This window comes from Meles meles, chromosome 3, assembly GCF_922984935.1.
Source record: "Meles meles chromosome 3, mMelMel3.1 paternal haplotype, whole genome shotgun sequence".
Lineage (NCBI taxonomy): Eukaryota > Metazoa > Chordata > Mammalia > Carnivora > Mustelidae > Meles > Meles meles.
The window spans coordinates 84,848,759-84,870,682 of NC_060068.1; the positions used below are offsets into that span (position 1 = coordinate 84,848,759).

The 21,924-nt window shown below is 41.6% G+C and overlaps 1 long non-coding RNA gene across 2 annotated transcripts in view; it reads left to right on the forward strand.

The window, feature by feature from the left end:
- LOC123938197 overlaps positions 1–21,924 on the forward strand; it is a 133,658-nt gene that overhangs the window by 12,234 nt on the left and 99,500 nt on the right. The window contains exons 1-2 of one of the 2 annotated variants that reach the window (XR_006817685.1): positions 8,346–8,371; positions 8,933–9,111. This is a non-coding gene — a long non-coding RNA (uncharacterized LOC123938197). Of the gene's footprint in view, positions 1–8,345; positions 8,372–8,932; positions 9,112–21,924 lie in introns of those variants that run through there. The other variant, XR_006817684.1, reaches the window with a different exon arrangement.

Genomic DNA, 21,924 nt, shown 5'->3' on the forward strand with positions numbered 1-21,924 from the left:
ATAATAACCCCCAGAGTTTTTCATGCCATCATCCCTGGAATTTGTGAGTGTGTTACTTTATCTGGCAAAAGAGACTTTGAAGATAGGACTGATAAGAATTTTGAAATGGGGAGATTATCCTGGATTATCTGGGTGGGCCCAAAGTAAGCCCAAAGGTCCTTATAAGAGGGATGCAGGAATGTCTGAGTTAGAGAAGGAGATGTGAGGATATAAGAGAGATGTGATGAGGTGACAGACAGAGATGGAGATTGTCTATGGGTTAGCTACTTGAGAGAGGGATTCAACTTTTTAAAAGGGATAGGAAAAAAATGGCAAACATATACAGATAATGAGATAAAAAGAAAAAAAAATCCCAAGCTGTCATATCAGCACACAAAGAGCTGGACATTTATTCGGTCACTCATTCATTCATTATCATCTACCATGATACTGTAGTATTATCATACTACCGGATACTGTAGTAGTTCCTAAAGCTGCAGTGATGAGAAAAACAAGCTTGGTCCCTACCCTCATAGAGCTACTTTCCAGACAGAAGAAGGGCAGATATGAAAAATTGGGGAAAGTGGAAAAATGGCATTGTATTTACTTTTTTTTAAGATTTTGGGGCTCTGCCTTTGGCTCGGGTCATGATACAGGGTCCTGGGATTGAGCCCCGCATTGGGCTCTCTGCTCAGCAGGGAGCCCACTTCCTCCTCTCTCTCTCTCTGCCTGCCTCTCTGCCTACTTGTGATCTCTGTCTAATTAATTAATTAAAAGATTTTATTTATTTATTTGAGAGAGAGAACATGAGAGTGGGGTGACTGGCAGAGGGAGAAGCAGACTCCCTGCTGAGCAGGGAGCCTGATGTGGGACCAGTCCTAGGACTCCAGGATCATGACCTGAGCTGAAGGCAGGCGCTTAACTGACTGTGCCACCTGGGTGCCCAAGAAATGGCATTTTAAACATTCTTTAGAAGGTTCACTGGATAGAATGCCACTGAAAGAATTGTGAAGTGGCATAGATTCCATGTGGAATGAAGCAGCATCTTGAAAGCCCTTGAACTACCATTCCTCTGTCCACAGCCTGGAGTGAGAAGCTGGTCATTCTAGAGGACATGACATGAGAAGGTCCGACTGACAGCAAAGAGTGTGGGATGATAACCATTCTCAGAACAGTCCCTGTGTACCCAGCCATTATTAGTACTACCTTCCAAGTTTGGAGCACCCTTCAGAAACGTTGTCTCTCTGAATCCCCATGCTTCCATTTCCCGGAATACCCCACCAGCGCGGAAGGCTATCACGACTCTCACTGACAGATATTGCAACAGTGAGGAAACAGGACCAAATCGTCATTTCTCAAGACTTTAAATGGCATGCCCTCCTGTGGTAAATATAAAAATCGACTGCCTATTGAGCATTTGAAACATCAAGATATATTAACCATCAGGATTAACCAAACCAAAGCAAAGGGTTATCATAAAAGAATGTTTTGATAGGATCTGGAAGAGCATATACGTTTGTCATGACAGCAGCGTGAAATAGTGGGAAGTGAGGAAAAGAGTGCTACTCAGGGTGCTTATTTTAACGTGAAGACCACTGTGCTAGTCTTTGAGCCACTCGTAATTACCCCGGGGATTCCAATCCACCCCTCCCTTCATGGCTTCCAGGGAGAAGAGCCCAGGAAGTGATCATTGACAGCAAGGATGTTAAACCCATATTTGTGTGTCTCGACTTCTTCTCATCCAACAAATAATTACTAAATATTTAATCAACATATTTGATCAGAAGATGTCACATTACCTAAATATAAATGATCTCTCAAAACTTCCTTTATATAGGGGTTCCTGGGTGACTCAGTCCTTAAGCATCTGCCTTCGCCTCAGGTCATGATCCCAGGGTCCTGGGATTGAGTCCCACATCAGGCTCCTTGTTCTTTCGAGGAGCCTGCTTCTCCCTCTCCCACTCCCCCTGCTTGTGTTCCTTCTCTTGCTGTGTCTCTCTCTGTCAAATTAATAAATAAAATCTTAAAAAAAAAAACCTTCCTTTATATAATATTGAAGTGTCGTGTAGAGGTTAATCAAGTGAGTCTATCTATATTCAGTTCGCCTGACTTCAAAGCTCAGTCCCACTGTTCATTAGCTGTGTCCATGCTGGACAAGTGACATAGCCACACTGTGTCTCAATTTCCTCCTTTGAAAACTGGATATCTGTCATTTCTATGTGTTAGAGTTCAGTCATCCATTCATTTACTCGTCCACCATTCACTATATACATACTGGTGTCAGACAGTTGCTAGGGATATAGCATATTTCCATGTCTAATTTATTTTAAAATCTTCTGGGAGATATAGGTGGTATCCATAGTTACAATATCGATCTCAGTTTTAAATTAGTCTTACTGCTTTGACCTATTTTTGCTCCTTTTTTTTTGTTTTCGCTTGTGATCGTGCCTTAAAATAATATACTGCGAGACATGTCAAGCTATAATCCACCCATTGTTATATTATTTTGTCCTTCAGAATTTTTAGGAGCCACAAAACATACAGACAAATAAATACCATACAAAATATAATGCAGGTGACATACTGATAAAGCAACGTGTATGCAGCAAACTTAAGTTAGTAGATAGGATCCCTGCCAAAATAGCTTCTGGAGTGCCCTACAAACATTTCTAAACTAAATGGGGCCACTTGGATAAAGTTTGTAGCAATATGACCTTGTCATTGCATTCACCTGACAACAAATCCTAATTCTATAACACTCAACAGTGGCCTGCCATTCAAAGATTGCGTGACATGATTGTGGGTGACTTTCTATTCCAAGATACCAGTTGCACCAACCCTAGCCTCTAAGCCATAAATATTTGTTTCTGCCTCTTCTGAACCCCTTCCAGAAAGAGAAAAATCACTCTCAGAAGCTCTGTTCCAGCTCATGAATACCCGTGGGATAAACCGGGACTTTGAGGAGGGATATAGCTTTTAGCATTATTGATGACCTGGCCTGGCCTTCAGGACACATGCCTACCTTGGCATCTGGCAACACCAAGCTCTTGGGGCATTTGATTTAAAGGTTTTCTTTAGTGCTATGGGAAGACACTATTAAAACAGAAAAGAAATTTTTAAAAAAGCAAGCAAACAGGAAACCATGGCTGTATGGCAAACATGACAAAGAGGTCATAAAGACATGGAGACATTCCTGTTAAAATCTAGTCACTTACAAAGAACAATCACTGTTGCATATAACCCAAGTTCATAGATAACTTCCACTGATTCGGATGGAAATCGAGTATTTATGAAGAGTATCAGGCTTTAAAACTTCAACTTGTGTTGTTTCAAATTCAAATCAGACTATAAACATCTCATTAGAATTCTTTTAAACACAAAAAAAGGACTTTTGGCTTAAGTTTAGAGATATCCCAGAATATAGATTACAACTTGTAATCACATATTCTTGAAAACTTATTAAGGTTTTTTTTAAAGATTTTCTATAGATAGGTACAGTATACCAGGGACATTTCCCTCTTGCCCCCCCCCATTAGTATTATATATATTTGAGACCAGAGCCAATTTTTGGCCCTTTATTAAGTTATTTTGTTGAAAGGATATACATTTATTTTATTGAAATAATTATATAATCAGAATAACCTACATTGTCATAAACTATTCTCTAGTTCCACCAACTTTTATTTTCATGACTAAACCATCATTTCTTTCTTTTGAACTTATGTATAAGTTCTTCCTTCCATCTTGAACATCATACCCCTCTTAGCATGTTAACTTACCATCCATCAAGTCCTGGCTTAGAGATAACCTCCTCCGGGGAGCCTTCCGTCACTCTCCAAGACTGGTCAGATGCCTGTCCTCTATCCTCCCATGTTATCTTGTACTTTTTCCTATCAAAGCCCCTAATGTAGTAGGTTAGAATTACTTACTTATTAGATCTGTGTCTTATTCTTAGAACAGTGGTTCTCAAACTTTTTGGTCTCAGGATGGTTTGTATTCTTAAAAAGTATTGAGGACTCTGAAGAGAAGACTACCTGGGGGTAATATCTACTGATATTTATTGCATTAGAAATTAAAATTAGGAAATTCTAATTTTAATTTCTAATGCAATAAATATCAGTAGATATTACCCCCAGATAGTCTTCTTTTCAGGAAATTCTTAAAATTCTTATTGATTTGCTTAAATTAACAATGCAAATGTATTATATGTTAACATCTAAAAATATTTTTATGAAAATAATTGTATTTTTCTAAACAAAAATTTCAGAGAGAAAAGTAGCACAGTATAACATTTTTGTAATGGACTCTCGTATCTTCCTTTACATTCAACATGTTGCAATAAATTGTTTTGGGTTGAAATATATGAGGGAGGAAAGTCCAGTGTCAGAGACAGAGAAGGGAGGGATATTTTAGTAGCCTTTTCTAAGGATAATCTTCTTAATACCATGCTAAAACTTGGCAACTGGTGGATTCTTAAAGTGCGTTTTCAGTGTGTAATCTGAAAGCCATTCTGTGAACTTTATGATTTTGTTACATTAAAATCCATTGGTCTATTTTCCACTTTGAATGGCCCTTTCCTTTATGTATGATTTTATAACATCATACAGTTTGGTCATTTGGAAAAGAATGGTTTGCTGAGTTATATACATCATTCCAACTTGACACTTCCACTACATAATATTAAAAAATAAACTTTTTAATATCACTACCGTTCTCATCAGAGAAGTCTTTAATTATTGGGAAGCTACAAGCTCTTGTTTTCCAAAACTCTAAGTTTCATTTGAAAGCTCAAATTGTACTATTGGCTATAAATACTGTGGGTTGTTCTCCTTCAAAGGACAAGCTCACTTTGTTCTTTTTTGAGAAAACGTCTGCCAAATAACACAGTTTCTCCATCGTTCTTTTAGTAAAAACTGTGTTCCATGAAAAAAGTGGCTAGTTCAGCTTGCAACTCAATTACTCAAATGTTTTTCCTCTAGACAACCATCATACTTCGGTATGCAGTAAAAGTACTTTATGTGTACCTATTTCATTACACAGAGTATTAAAAAGATGTATACTCCAGGTTGAAATTTAATAAACTCAATCATTTTTCCTGCTTTGTTAAGGATGTTCTACACATTGGCATTTTTTTCTTTTCTGTGTGTGTGTGGGGTGGGTACCACTGCCTTGATTAATGTTAAAGAATTCATGCTAAGTTTTATCCACCATTACTTTTGTACCCTAAGTGCAAACGCCAATAGAGTTTTTTTTTTTTTAAAGAAAGAGAAGAAAATGGCCATCTTTGTATTATGGAAAAAGTAGCCTGACCATGAAGATCCCCTGGAAGGATTGACCATGCTCTGAAACCTCTGACTTAGAGCAGAAATTTCTTGAAAATTGTATGTGCATGTCCCCAAGACCGGCACAGCCTCTGGCACACACATATATAGATTCAGGTGGCTCAGTGGGTTAAAGCCTCTGCCTTTGGCTCATGTCATGATCCCAGGGTCCTAGGATCAAGCCCCGCATCGGGCCCTCTGCTCAGTAGGGAGCCTGCTTCCCCCTCTCTCTCTGCCTGCCTCTCTGCCTACTTGTGATCTCTGTCAAGTAAATAAATAAATAAAATCTTTAAACTTAAATTTCTGTTAGCCTAACATTTCCCCCCTTTTGCAGAAATTTCTGAACCTAATTTACTTGCTTTGGTGACTCAGGGACATCCCTGTAAACAGTGGCTGAAATATGGTGGCAGCTGTTGGGATGTTGTCCCTGCCATGAGTTGTCTAGGAAGTGCTTCCTATAGGGGGTTCTACTTGCTCACTCTTGGTTGGTTTGCCTCCTTCACTGTGAAGGACTAGCCGCTAATCACTCGCTGATGATATTAATGTGATGACCTTGAAGAAATACCTCTGCCTTCTTCTTTTTTTAGGTAGTTTTTAATCTGTAAGTTTAGAAAGTGAAGGAGGCCAAAACAGCTTCTGAGCTGTCTTTTGAATCAAGCCCGTGAGGTGTCATGCATGGATTTGCCAATATTTATTTGGTTACCCCAAGGCCACTTTCAATTTCATTTCTCATGCTGAGCCAACCTCTTTGTCTCTGAGATGTCAGGATAACTGAGTCTTGTATAGATGACGTTTTGCCATCTGCAGGATTGCAAAAATTAACCAAAATACACCAGCTTATAATTCAAGTTAAATAAAACCACATATCTGCTGTTACAGGGGTGAAGGTATAGATCTTTCTTGACTTACGGTGGGAATAGGCCCCGAAAAACCCACCATAGGTTGAAAATATTGTAAACTGAAAAGACACGTAATACACCGACCCTATAAAACATCAAATGTTAACCTGGCCTCCTTAAACTTGGCCAAAACACATTAGGCTATAGTGGGGCAAAATCACCTAACACAAAGCCCATTTTATAATAAAGTGCTGAATACCTCATATAATTTATTGACTACAGTACTGAAAGTGAAAAACAGAGTGCTTTTTGGTGTATTAGCTATCTACCTTTGTGTGCCGACGGAGCCATAGCTCACTGTGTCATGAGAGCGTCTGCTGCATGTGGTTAGCCTGGGAAAAGATCAAAATTCACAATCGGAAATCCGGTTTCTACTGAACGTGTATTGCTTTCATGCCACCATAAAAATAAAAAAATCCCGAGTTGAAATATCATAAGCCAGGGACCATCGGTAGATGTTATTTTGAGAAGTCTTCAAAATGCATAATTAAAACAAATTCAAATTACTGGGATAAGGAAAGAGGAATGACAATGGAAGGATCAGAAGAGTCTCCTTAGAGGTAATTTGAACTTCACTACTTCATCTTTATTTTTTGTTTCTTTTGTTTGTTTGTTTTTTAAAACAAAACTACACTTCTGTGCATAGGCATAAAAATCAATTGTTTCCAAATAAGTTTCACTCACAAAATCACACAGCAGCGTTATTTCACAGTACTTTGTAGTGTGCCATTCATGTGTTGTGTTCATTTTTTTTTAGAAAATATCTTCAAAGCGAAGGTTGTTATCTGAGATCGATCAGACCTCAAGGACGTACTCATGGCATACTGACTGTGAATTCTTTTTACAACAATGTAACATTTCTTTGTACAACAGGAAAATAATACCTTCCATCAAGGTGTTTGAGTGCTTTAGATGTTTAGAAATAAAGTCAAAATTCTTTCAAACGCCGTCATTAGTTTGTATTGAACTAGAGAGCCAGATGCCAAGTCTCAGGTTCTTAAAGTGTTTTAAAAAACAGATGTACATCCAAATTAAGTCATCAATTTCAACGATAAGTCTTATCATTTCTAAACACTAGAACTTTCTGTGGTAAAAATCTGCATTCAGCTGTGCAATATTTTCTTCTAGATCTGAACTGAAATCTCAATTATTTATTCCAATTAATCCTTGTATTAATTTTGTTACTTTCAGGGAAAGACCCAGGATCACTGACAGCTGATCTCTCCATCAAAGGAAAGAGATCTGAACGCCTATATTACAGTTTTCTGCGCTTTTGGCTCCCGGGGAGGAAACAAACATCTACTAACTACAACATGTGATTGTACAAAATTCCTGTAAATGCTGCCTCCCTACTATCTCATACTGTTTTATCCCCTTAAAGAACTACCTAATGTAGTGTTTCCTGAAATGTTTTCTACGGCATACTAGTGAGAGTTTCATTAGGGTACCAAGTGGGAAAGAGGTCCTGGGGTCACAACACTACCTCACCTTTAAAAATTTAACTTCCGGGGAGACCTAGGTGGCTAGGTTGGTTGAGCAACTGACTTGATTCCGGCTCAGATGGTGATCTCAGGGTTGTGGGATCAGACTCACTCATCTGAGTGAGCATCGGGCTCACTCAGCTGGGAGTCTGCTGGAAATCCTCTCTCCCTCACCCTCTGCCCCTCCCCCAGTAGCATTCTCTTGCTCTCTAAATAAATAAAATCTTTAAAAGGATTAAAAAATAATTTAATTTCAAACTTGTGAACTCAGCTTATGCTGTATTAGTATATATCTGGTCATATTGTTTTGTAGGGTGGTTACAAATTTATAGTGCATTAAACTCATTTTAAAAGGCTACTTTTAAAACTGCCATCCATGTGTTGTGTTCATTTTTTTTAGAAAATATCTTCAAAGCGAAGGTTGTTATCTGAGATCGATCAGACCTCAAGGACGTACTCATGGCATACTGACCGTGAAGTCTAAGTGTATAGACAGCAAACAGTAACAAACATTTCTTTTCCAATAAAATAAATGCATTTGATAGCATTTTCATGGTCAGTGATTGCAACACTTCTCACATCTTTCTTACCTAGTCCAGAAATAGAGAAAGAAACTTACTCATCACAAATCTTTCTTTGCAGTTATCACCCCAGGATGCCATGCAAGAAGAGGGAATTGCCTGGGTTTCAGGTTTGAATGAGGAAAAAACATCTAAATTAAAGCTATAATAACTAATCAGCCAAATTGATAAAGAGTGGAAGGCAGGGGCGCCTGGGTGGCTCGGTAGGTTAAAGCCTCTGCCTTCAGCTCAGGTCATGATCCCAGGGTCCTGGGATCAAGCCTCACATCGGACTCTCTGCTCAGCAGGGAGCCTGCTTCCTCCTCTCTCTCCCTGCCTGCCTCTCTGACTAGCTGCAATCTCTGTCTATCAAATAAATAAATAAAATCTTTAAAAAAAAAAAAGTGGAAGGCAGTTGGGTGTTAGCCTTTGCTTTACGCAGTGGAGAGGCTCCCCCGCCACCTGCGAGAGTAAGCAATTTCCACTTCCTAGAGCCTTGAGGTCTCTGGGATGGTGAAGCAAGCTGTGAAGGTCCAGCTCCTGGCCTTGAGGTCTGCAGTGTAGCTATGCAAACCCAGGGGTGAAGGAGCTGGGGGGAGGGGGCAGCATTGGCCAATTCAGAGGGCAGGTGGGGTCAGGATTCCAGAAGGACACAGGTGTCTCTCTTTATCTTCAGTTTTCTGTCTCCCCAGTGTCAGTTACCTGCCTCAACCACTCTTCAGAAGCAGATTACCCTCCTCCCGAGAATCATCAGAGGGCCAATACAAGCCTGACAGCCTAACCCTACGTCACAGCGCCTGCGTCATTTTCCTATGTCTTTTCCTCCTGGAGCCATTTTCTCTTCTCACGTGGTCAGAGTTCGATGAGTACGGTACGTTATTTTGAGAGAGACCACACTGACGTAACTTTTCTTATGCTATGTCGTTATAATTGTTCTATTTTGTTATTAGTTACTATATATCTCTTTGCTTAATTTATAAATTAAACTTCATCATAGTTATGCAAAAATAGGATTTATTTAAAGATTTTACTTATTTGAGAGAGAGGCAATGAGAGAGAGAGAGAGAGCATGAGTTGGGGGAGGGTCAGAGGGAGAAGCAGGCTCTCCACTGAGCAGGGAGCCCCATGTGGGACGCGTTCCCAGGACCCCGGGATCATGACCTGAGCTGAAGGCAGTCGCTTAATCGACTGAGCCACCCAGGCACCCAAGGATAGGATTTAGTACTTTCCGTGGCTTTGCCGTTCACTCAGGGTCGTGGAACGTGTTCCCCACGGATAAGTGACAGGGACTGCTGTGCTGGAGATTCCATTCTTCCTCACACATTTGCAACTGCAGAAAGAAACACGGCATTAAAGAACACAGATCTCGCTGGCCACCTTATCTCCAAAGCCCTGGAGCTGGGGCCCTGTCTAGTGTTAGGCAGCTGATTACAATTAGCCTGATAGGGAACTTGCCCTGGTTCTCCTCTCCTCTGAGCCACGGCTACATCTGGGAGAAGAGGATTGTCTGCAAGCAGTCAGTGAGCTTTGGGGTATGCAGTTCACCAAGGGCTTAATGTGCCCTGTGAAGTCCCCACAAATACTTAACATCAGCTGAAAGGTAGGTTTGGAAAGGCTGCCAGGCAGGCTTTCGGGGCTCACAGAATGTTTTACTAGGTCATCAAACTGTTAAACTCCTTTGGGGGATACAATGTGTCTATTGTATCAGAAAAGTCTCCTAAATAGGGGACTGAGAGCTGGAACATGGCCTTCCATTCCCAAGGAACATTCTTCACAGTGGTAACCCAAAAAGATAGTAGGCCTGCATCTGGGCTTCTCTCTCTTGAGAAAATCATGCTCTACTCTAAAGCTACTGGCCTTCATGCCAGAGAGCAACTCTGCTTCAGGGCAATTCCACTGGGCCATTCACTAAAACCAAAGAGCCCGGGAGTAGAAATGGGTGGCGAATACCATTGGAAAAAACACACTGTGTCTAACGTGAATAAATTCCAGCTAGATACATCTTGAACTAAAAGCCAGTCACATTTCTGTGGGGAGACTATCCTCTGGTTTGAAATGCTCAGACCTTGACTTTAATATACTCTGTCATAGCACTTGTCGGTTAAACCTTAGCTTTCCTGGTTGACTCAGCAGAAAGAGTTGTGTTACCATGAGAGAATAGCAAAGAGAGAAGGTTTTTCCTAGACCGGGATAAAGTTCTAGGGGTCCCATCCTGCCTAGACTCTAGTGAACCAGAAGCAGATGGAATCTTGCAGTGCACAAATTCGAGGTTTCCCTGGCTCTGAAATTGGAATCAGGAAAGCACAAAGGGTTTTCTAAGTTTGGTGCTGAAAGCCCAACTTTTAGTGGTAATTCTATCTTCATTTTTACTGAACTCTGACTATGTGCATGTCACTTGGGCCAAGTTTATAAGGACACTCTCATTTTAATCTTCAAATATCTCTATAAAATGGGTGCCCCTGAGGCACTGAACAGATATTTCTTGGGTACCATTCTGGAATTATTGCTGAGATGGAGCAGTAAACAGGGAGATGGAGTACCAGCTCTGGGAGGGCTTACCTTCCAGGGAGACAGAACTGAACAAATGGATTCTTCCATGCAATAAATGTTATTGATCACCTATTGCATGCCAAGCGTGGTAAGAATACAGCAGTGACCCAAACAAACAAAAATATCTGCCCTCTGGGCACCTGGGTGACTCAGTGGGTTATGCCTCTGCCTTCTGCTCAGGTCATAATCTCAGGGTCCTGGGATCGAGTCCCGCCCGCATCAGGCTCTCTGCTCAGCAGGGAGCCTGCTTCCTCCTCTCTCTCTGTCTGCCTCTCTGCCTACTTGTGATCTCTCTCTCTCTGTCAAATAAAGAAATAAGTAAATCTTAAAAAAAAAAAAAAATCTGCCCTCACAGAGCTACATTGTAGTGGGGAAAAAACAGATGATAAACTAAAGATATAAGTAAATTATACAGTATGTTATACAATAAGTACTAAGGAAAGGGAAATAGGGGAGGTATGAGGTGCAATGTCAGATAAGGAGATCAGGGAAGTTCTTACTGAGACAGTGCAAAAAAATGCATAAACAAGTTAATTTCAAAGAGCGGCAAATTTTGTGACGATAATAGATCAGAGTAAAGAAGGAAACTTGAGGGGAGAAGGTACTTGAAATGATTTGGCCAAGAAAGACCTTTCCATAGGGTCATATTTGAAGGAGGTCTGCAGGGTGTGAAGGAGCCAGTCATGGGAGTAACTGAGGAGAGAGGCTTCCAGAAGTTCTGCGATGAGACTGACCTTGGTGCATTTGAGAAACAGAAGGAAGGGCAGCTTAGCTGTGTCCGATGAACACAGGGGAGGGGGGACATGCTGTGGAATAAAGTAGAGGAGGTAGACTGGGGTGGGATCAAGCACTGTATGCTGTTATTCACCCATCCTCCAAATGAGGAAACTGAGGCTTGGGAGCAGTGCCATCAAGGTCACACAGTACAGGGACTCCAGTGGCTCCAGAGCTCTCCCCTAACGCTGATGGCACATGCTCACCACATTTGTGCAGCACATAGCTTAGTCAACAGTTACAAACTATAGAACAGATGTGGAAGCAAACATCACATGCCGGTCCACTTGTCGCAGGAAGAATCTAGAACATAAATACATCCGGCTTAGTGATTTCCATGCAGGCTTACCCAGGGAGGGAGTCAGGGAGGCTTGGATGCTAGTCCCTCACCGTGGATGGGACCCTTCAGGGTCAGTCTGGCCTCCCAGCACCGGAGCCCCAACCAAGAGGAAAGATGCCTGCAAATCTGGTTGTCTCTGATCCTAGGCCAGGAGACCTCTAGCTCTTCCTTCACTGAACTCCCATATGTGGTATTAACAGCAGGTACAAACAGGACCCCAGCAGCCCCCATGCCTGACCTGTTTCCTCAAGTGGGACTGCCCGGAATGTATATGTTAGAGGAGAATGAACTTACGGAAATCTTTTGGATAATAATCCTGATCCCTATCTGCCCCATCCCCATGGTGATCTGCGCATTCTTAGGGCTTTCCAAGGAAAATGTCTTTTTTTAAAAAAAATATTTATTTATTTATTTGAGAGAGAGAGAGAGCAGTGTGAGTGCACTGAGTGAGGGGAGGTGCAGATAGAGAAGCAGACTCCCTGATGAGCTGGGACCCCAACTGCAGGGCTCGATCCCAATACCCCGAGATCATGACCTGAGCTGAGGGCAGATGTTTAAGGGACTGTGCCCCCCGGACAGGCACCCCTGGAAAATGTCTTTTTGTAAACACAGAGTAACAACAACAACAACTTTCTTAAAAATTGGGGCTTTGGTTTCCTGGTTTTGCTCATCTCCCCGTCTCACCTCCCTCCACACATTCAGCAGCTCCTGCACAGAAGACAGTATTCTCTGGCTCTGAACCTAAATCCTGGCCTTGCCAGGGATGCTAGTTATCTGTAGGGCCTCCACTCTCCCTGACACAGGTTATGGAATCAGGAGTGGGGCCAGTCCTGTAGGGAGGTTGTCAGGGGCAGCCCCCCAACCCCACCCCAACGAAGGCTGGGCTACCTGCTTCTGTGCTGCATAATACATTTTTCTTGGACACTGGTGGTGCCCAGTCCTTTGTCCTCCTATAGTCTCTTGTCCCTGAAGTCATTTTGTACCTCTTTCTTCCTAACCTTGAACCCTGAGCACATATTCTGGGATGACCTCTTTTCTCAACCTTCCCTGTAAGCCTGTAATTCTGAAGTCAGCCCATGTCACCCTCCCCTCGGAATCTCCCTTTGGCCTCCCTGCACTGGGAATTAGGCTGGTTGGCTAGGCCCGTGTTTGAATTGTGTTGCTGATTCGTGACCACACCTTTTCTGAGAGCGTCTCTACCTCTGGCCACGTCTTTATCCTTACTTTGCTTGGCTTCTGATAAAGCTTCCTCACCTGACCCTTACCCAGCTGTAGCTTCACTTTGGAAGGAAGAATTGATTCATTTTTTTTTGCACAGTGTATTTCAAACACACTGACAGCCTAATCACAGAAAAGTTCAAGTTAGTAGAGTGAATAGCAGGGTTCATGTTGCAAGAAATGTCTCTTTCATCCCAGGGTCGAAAATGTAGTCTTTGGAAGGGAGCAACCACCCCCCCGCAGCTCAGAGGTTACAAACAGAGGTTCTGAGTTCATCCTGGTTCTTGGACTCAGCAGCTAAAATGGCCATGGACTGGTTGCTTAACCTCTCCACGCCTTAATTCCCTGGTCTCTAAAATGGGGTGATAAGAGTACTTAATTCAAATGAGTGTTCAAGGACTTCGAAAAACAACTTACGGGCTTAGCACAGCGTTGGGTGCAGAGTAGATGCTCAACAGATGTTACCTCTAGTTCCAGGGGATACTGAGAATATCTCTCCTGTTATCATTCCAGCACCGTCTACAAACCTTGGGTAGTGGGGCTTGTTTCTCTTAACCTCGTTTTTCACTGGCCTGCATCCAATGCTGGGTGTGACCCTGTCCCCGCTATGCCTTGGTGATGGGGTTATCATGGAAGTTAGTGTAATTTTCCCGTTTCCCTGCCAGCCAGCCCATACTTGCAAGTTCTTTCTAGATTGCAAATTGCAGCCAGCTGCAGACCCAGTAAGCAACGTTCACGTTTCCAGATCCTGTGTTGGTACAGCTCAGCAGAGCCTGACCAATTGGATGAATTGCAAGCCGCCTTAGAGTTCTTATGGGCTCTGTATTTGGATCTTTCATTAAGCGCAACACACGTGGGCATCACTGATTTTTCTCCCTGAAATATCCCTGACTTATCCATGCTTCACTTTTCGACAACCCCAGTTTTGAACTTTAGTGTTGTGTGTTTTTACTTTCTTGGCATGCTGTTACACAGGACAGGGATTCACTCCAAAGAATTTGCTATTTTTCAGGGTCAATTTGCACCCCAAATATGAGCAGAAAGTATCTTTTGGCTTTAGGGTCCATTTGCATTCCAAATGAACTTGATTTTTAGAAAATGTCTTTTGTTTGAACCTATTTATTCTGTCTAGGATAACTTCACCTGTTGCTAAAAACAGTATCAAAAGCTGTTTAAATGTCTTCTCCTCTTAGTGTATAAGCTTCAGGAGGCTGGGGGTCCAGGAATCACTTCTGTCTGAGGCAGTTTGTATCCTTGGTATTTAGGTACACAATCTGGCCCATAGGAACCTCTCGATAAATGTTTGTTGCATGAATAAGGGCAATGTTAAAGACAGATCTGTTTACTTAAGATAACTAATATTTGAATATCTTGTGTTATATAGTCCTCTGACAACCCTACAAGCTAAGAACAAACTGAAAAATTTTGGGTAATATGATTGTCCCAAGGTCCAGGGTTGGCCAGAGCTAGTCAGTGCTTCTGCTGGGGGCTTCAGGCTTGTCTGATTCATTGAATTTCAGATGCATATTCACTGGGGAAACTATTTAGTGCAGAAATGTTAGAAGCTATATAGAGACTCTAATCAAGTCCAGAGGAATAAAATCTAACACTGAGTAAGTAAAGCCCTCACTGGAAAGCCAATAGGTTCATTAGGAAAAATTTGTAAGATGCAAGAAAAGATGATTAAATCTGAGCAGCTAATAATACATTTGACATTTTTTTTCCATTTTATTTATTTTTTCAGCGTAACAGTATTCATTCTTTTTGCACAACACCCAGTGCTCCATGCAAAACGTGCCCTCCCCATTACCCACCACCTGTTCCCCCAACCTCCCACCCCTGACCCTTCAAAACCCTCAGGTTGTTTTTCAGAGTCCATAGTCTCTTATGGTTCGCCTCCCCTTCCAATTTTTTTTTTTAATAAACATATAATGTATTTTTATCCCCAGGGGTACAGGTCTGTGAATCGCCAGGTTTACACACTTCACAGCACTCACGATAGCACTTACCCTCCCCAATGTCCATAGCTCCCTCCCCCTCTCCCAATCCCACCTCCCCCCAGCAACCCCCAGTTTGTTTTGTGAGATTAAGAGTCATTTATGGTTTGTCTCCCTCCCAATCCCATCTTGTTTCATTTATTCTTCTCCTATCCCCCTACCCCCCCATGTTGCTTCTCCATGTCCTCATATCAGGGAGATCATATGATATTTGTCTTTCTCCGATTGACTTATTTCACTAAGCATGATACGCTCTAGTTCCATCCATGTCGTCGCAAATGGCATGATTTCATTTCTTTTGATGGCTGCATAGTATTCCATTGTGTATATATACCACATCTTCTTTATCCATTCATCTGTTGATGGACATCTAGGTTCTTTCCATAGTTTGGCTATTGTGGACATTGCTGCTATAAACATTCGGGTACACGTGCCCCTTCGGATCACTATGTTTGTATCTTTAGGGTAAATACCCAGTAGTGCAATTGCTGGGTCATAGGGTAGTTCTATTTTCAACATTTTGAGGAACCTCCATGCTGTTTTCCAGAGTGGTTGCACCAGCTTGCATTCCCACCAACAGTGGAGGAGGGTTCCCCTTTCTCCACATCCTCTCCAGCATCTGTCATTTCCTGACTTGTTAATTTTATCCATTCTGACTGGTGTGAGGTGATATCTCATTGTGGTTTTGATTTGTATTTCCCTGATGCCGAGTGATGTGGAGCACTTTTTCATGTGTCTGTTGGCCATCTGGATGTCTTCTTTGCAGAAATGTCTGTTCATGTCCTCTGCCCATTTCTTGATTGGATTGTTTGTTCTTTGGGTGTTGAGTTTGCTAAGTTCCTTATAGATTTTGGATACTAGCCCTTTATCTGATATGTCATTTGCAAATATCTTCTCCCATTCTGTCAGTTGTCTTTTGGTTTTGTTAACTGTTTCCTTTGCTGTGCAAAAGCTTTTGATCTTGATGAAATCCCAATAGTTCATTTTTGCCCTTGCTTCCGTTGCCTTTGCCGATGTTCCTAGGAAGATGTTGCTACGGCTGAGGTCGAAGAGGTTGCTGCCTGCATTCTCCTCAAGGATTTTGATGGATTCCTTTCTCACATTGAGGCCCTTCATCCATTTGGAGTCTATTTTCGTGTGTGGTGTAAGGAAGTGGTCCAATTTCATTTTTCTGCATGTGGCTGTCCAATTTTCCCAGCACCATTTATTGAAGAGGCTGTCTTTTTTCCATTGGACATTCTTTCCTGCTTTGTCGAAGATTAGTTGACCATAGAGTTGAGGGTCGATTTCTGGGCTCTCTATTCTGTTCCACTGATCTATGTGTCTGTTTTTGTGCCAGTACCATGCTGTCTTGATGATGACAGCTTTGTAATAGAGCTTGAAGTCCGGAATTGTGATGCCACCAACTTTGGCTTTCTTTTTCAATATTCCTTAGGCTATTCGAGGTCTTTTCTGGTTCCATATAAATTTGAGGATTATTTGTTCCATTTCTTTGAAAAAAATGGATGGTATTTTGATAGGGATTGCATTAAATGTGTAGATTGCTTTAGGTAGCATAGACATTTTCACAATATTTATTCTTCCAATCCAGGAGCATGGAACATTTTTCCATTTCTTTGTGTCTTCCTCAATTTCTTTCATGAGTACTTTATAATTTTCTGTGTATAGATTCTTAGTCTCTTTGGTTAGGTTTATTCCTAGGTATCTTATAGTTTTGGGTACAATTGTAAATGGGATTGACTCCTTAATTTCTCTTTCTTCAGTCTTGTTGTTGGTGTACAGAAATGCAACTGATTTCTGTGCATTGATTTTATATCCTGACACTTTACTGAATTCCTGTACAAGTTCTAGCAGTTTTGGAGTGGAGTCTTTTGGGTTTTCCACATATAGTATCATATCATCTGCGAAGAGTGATAGTTTGACTTCTTCTTTACCAATTTGGATGCCTTTAATTTCTTTTTGTTGTCTGATTGCTGAGGCTAGGACTTCTAGTAATATGTTGAATAGCAGTGGTGATAATGGACATCCCTGCCGTGTTCCTGACCTTAACGGAAAAGCTTTCAGTTTTTCTCCATTGAGAATGATATTTGCGGTGGGTTTTTCATAGATGGCTTTGATAATATTGAGGTATGTGCCCTCTATCCCCACACTTTGAAGAGTTTTGATCAGGAAGGGATGCTGTACTTTGTCAAATGCTTTTTCAGCATCTATTGAGAGTATCATATGGTTCTTGTTCTTTCTTTTATTAATGTGTTCTATCACATTGATTGATTTGCGGATGTTGAACCAACCCTGCAGCCCTGGAATAAATCCCACTTGATCGTGGTGAATAATCCTTTTAATGTACTGTTGAATCCTATTGGCTAGTATTTGGCGAGAATTTTTGCGTCTGTGTTCATCAAGGATATTGGTCTGTAGTTCTCTTTTTTGGTGGGATCCTTGTCTGGTTTTGGGATCAAGGTGATGCTGGCCTCATAAAATGAGTTTGGAAGTTTTCCTTCCATTTCTATTTTTTGGAACAGTTTCAGGAGAATAGGAATGAGTTCTTCTTTAAATGTTTGGTAGAATTCCCCTGGGAAGCCGTCTGGCCCTGGGCTTTTGTTTGTTTGGAGATTTTTGATGACTGTTTCAATCTCCTTACTGGTTATGGGCCTGTTCAGGTTTTCTATTTCTTCCTGGTTCAGTTGTGGTAGTTTATATGTCTCTAGGAATGCATCCATTTCTTCCAGATTGTCCAATTTGTTGGCGTAGAGTTGCTCATAGTATGTTATTATAATTGTCTGTATTTCTTTGGTGTTAGTTGTGATCTCTCCTCTTTCATTCATGATTTTATTGATTTGGGTCCTTTCTCTTTTCTTTTTGATGAGTCTGGCCAGGGGTTTATCAATCTTATTGATTCTTTCAGAGAACCAGCTCCTAGTTTCATTGATTTTTTCTATTGTGTTTTTGGTTTCTATTTCATTGATTTCTGCTCTGATCTTTATGATTTCTCTTCTCCTACTGGGTTTAGGGTTTCTTTCTTGTTCTTTCTCCAGCTCCTTTATGTGTAGGGTTAGGTTGTGTACTTGAGACCTTTCTTATTTCTTGAGAAAGGCTTGTACCGCTATATATTTTCCTCTCAGGACTGCCTTTGCTGTGTCCCACAGATTTTGAACTGTTGTGTTTTCATTATCATTTGTTTCCATGAATTTTTTCAATTCTTCTTTAATTTCCTGGTTAACCCATTCATTCTTTAGAAGGATGATGTTTAGTCTCCATGTATTTGGGTTCTTTCCAGCTTTCGTCTTGTGATTGAGTTCTAGCTTCAGAGCATTGTGGTCTGAAAATATGCAGGGAATAATCCTAATTTTTTGATACCGGTTGAGACCTGATTTGTGACCCAGGATGTGATCTATTCTGGAGAAGGTTCCATGTGCACTAGAGAAGAATGTGTATTCTGTTGCTTTGGGATGAAATGTTCTGAATATATCTGTGATGTCCATCTGGTCCAGTGTGTCATTTAAGGCCTTTATTTCCTTGTTGATCTTTGGCTTGGATGATCTGTCCATTTCAGTGAGGGGAGTGTTAAAGTCCCCTACTATTATTGTATTATTATTGATGTGTTTCTTTGATTTTGTTATTAATTGGTTGATATAGTTGGCTGCTCCCACGTTAGGGGCATAGATATTTAAAATTGTTAGATCTTCTTGTTGGACAGACCCTTTGAGTAGGATATAGTGTCCTTCCTCATCTCTTATTATAGTCTTTGGCTTAAAATCTAATTGATCTGATATAAGGATTGCCATCCCAGCTTTCTTCTGATGCCCATTAGCATGGTAAATTGTTTTCCACCCCCTCACTTTAAATCTGGAGGTGTCTTCGCGTCTAAAATGAGTTTCTTGTAGGCAACATACTGATGGGTTTTGTTTTTTTATCCATTCTGATACCCTGTGTCTTTTGATTGGGGCATTTAGCCCATTAACATTCAGGGTAACTATTGAGAGATATGAATTTAGTGCCATTATTAGCCTGTAAGGTGACTGTTACTGTATATTGTCTCTGTACCTTTCTGATCTACTGCTTTTAGGCTCTCTCTTTGCTTAGAGGACCCCTTTGAATATTTCCTGTAGAGCTGGTTTGGTGTTTGCAAATTCTTTCAGTTTTTGTTTGTCCTGGAAGCTTTTTATCTCTCCTTCTATTTTCAATGATAGCCTAGCTGGATAGAGTATTCTTGGCTGCATGTTTTTCTCTTTTAGTGCTCTGAATATATCATGCCAGCTCTTTCTGGCCTGCCAGGTCTCTGTGGATAAGTCTGCCGCCAATCTAATATTTTTACCATTGTATGTTACAGACTTCTTTTCTCGGGCTGCTTTCAGGATTTTCTCTTTGTCACTAAGACTTGTAAATTTTACTATTAGGTGACGGGGTATGGACCTATTCTTGTTGACTTTGAGGGGGGTTCTCTGCATCTCCTGGATTTTGATGCTTGTTCCCTTTGCCATATTACGGAAATTCTCTCCAATGATTCTCTCCAATAGACCTTCTGCTCCCCTCTCTGTTTCTTCTTCTTCTGGAATCCCAATTATTCTAATGTTGTTTCGTCTTATGGTGTCACTTATCTCTCAAATTCTCCCCTCATGGTCCAGTAGCTGTTTGTCCCTCTTTTGCTCGGCTTCCTTATTCTCTGTCATTTGGTCTTCTATATCACTAATTCTTTCTTCTGCCTCATTTATCCTAGCAGTGAGAGCCTCCATTTTTGATTGCACCTCATTAATAGCTTTTTTGATTTCAACTTGGTTAGATTTTAGTTCTTTAATTTCTCCAGAAAGGGCTTTAATATCTCCAGAGAGGGTTTCTCTAATATCTTCCATGCCTTTTTCGAGCCCGGCTAGGATGTTCAGAATCGTCATTCTGAACTCTTGATCTGACATATTACCAATGTCTGTGTTGATTAGGTCCCTAGCCTTCGGTACTGTCTCTTGTTCTTTTGTTTGTGGTGATTTTTTCCGCCTTGTCATTTTGTCCAGATAAGAGGATATGAAGGAGGGGCGCCTGGGTGGCTCAGCGGGTTAAAGCCTCTGCCTTTGGCTCAGGTCATGATCCCAGGGTCCTGGGATCGAGCCCCGCATCGGGCTCTCTGCTTGGCTGGGAGCCTGCTTACTCCTCTCTCTCTCTCTCTGCCTGCCTCTCTGCCTACTTGTAATCTCTATCTGTCAAAAAAATAAATCTTAAAAAAAAAAAAAAGAGGATATGAAGGAGCAAATAAACTACTAAAAGGGTGGCAAAGACCCCAGAAAAATGCGCTGTAACCAAATCAGAAGAGACCCCTAATTGTGGGGAGGAGAAAGGGGATAAAAACAGGTTCTGAAAAAAAAAAGGAAAAAAAAAGAAAAAAATTTAAAAAATAAAACAAATAAAAAAATATAAAAAAGAAAGAAAAAATATATATATTTAGATGAACTAGTCAAAAAACGTTAAAAAAGAAAAGGGTAAAAGTTTTAAAAAATTTAGCAGAAGAAGAAAAAAGAAAAAAGAAAAAAAAATTGAAAAAAGAAAAAAAAAATTGAAGTAGCTGCAAGACTAAAGAATCATGGGGAGAAAGCCATGAGTTCCGTGCTTTGCTTTCTCCTCCTCTGGAATTGCTCTGCTGTCTTAGGAATTGAACCTGCTTCTCCTTGATAGATGAACTTCGTCCTGGCTGGATATTTTGTTGATCTTCTGGGGGAGGGGCCTGTTGTAGTGACTCTCAAGTGTCTTTGCCCGAGGCGGGATTGCACCGCCCTTACCAGCGGCCGGACTAAGTAATCGGCTCGGGTTCGCTTTTGGGAGCTTCTGTTCCCTGAACGCTTTCCGTAGAGTTCCGGAGGACGGGAATGAAAATGGCGGCCTCCTAGTCTCCGGCCCGGAGGAGCCGAGAGCCTGGGGCCCCACTCCTCAGTGCGCCCCCAGAGGACAGCACCCAATCACTCCCGTATCCCCAGCCTCCAGCCGCGCCCGAGCTCACCCAGCCCGCGACCAGTTCAAGGTAACCCCGAGCTGCGAGTTCAGTCCTCGGCTCTGTCTCTGCAGCCGGATTCTCCGTTCTAATACCTGCGAGCTCTCCGACACTCTGACACCCCCGATCCTTCTGTGACCCTGCGGGGCCTGGGGCCACGCTGACCCCGCGTGGGCTTCACCCTGGTTTAGCCTCTGGAGCAATGTCCCTCAGTGCAACAGACTTTTAAAAGTCCTGATTTTGTGCTCCGTTGCTCCGCCGCTTGCCGGGAGCCGGCCCCTCCCCCCGCGGTCTATCTTCCCGTCGTTTTAGATTCACTTCTCCGCCAGTCCTACCTTTCAGAAAGTGGTTGATTTTCTGTTTCTAGAGTTGCTGTTCTTCTTCTCTTCGCTCTCCCGTTGGATTTGTAGGTGTTTGCAATGTTTAGATAAGCTATCGAGCTGATCTCCTGCTACCTGATGTAGTCTCAGGCTGCTACTTCTCCGCCATCTTGACTCCTCCCCCTACATTTGACATTTTTATAGAAATAGTGTGCATAGCAAAGGAGTTCACTGGTTTTATTAATCTCATTATTCAGTGTGTTAAGTTTACAAAAATCTACAAAGTTGATAACAGTAATTAAGCAGGGAAACGTGACAAACCAGAGCGTCTCGGTGAGCTGCGAGGCATTTGGCCAAGTACTCTTAGCCACCTGGCAGAGATAATTGTCCACAGAAAGAAGAAAGGGAGAAAGAAAATGATAAGAAATAATATAATTTGCCTCTGGTCTTAGATTTATCTCTTTTCTCCCATAGTGTCTCCAACCTATGGCCTTAATGACTAGATCTGTTT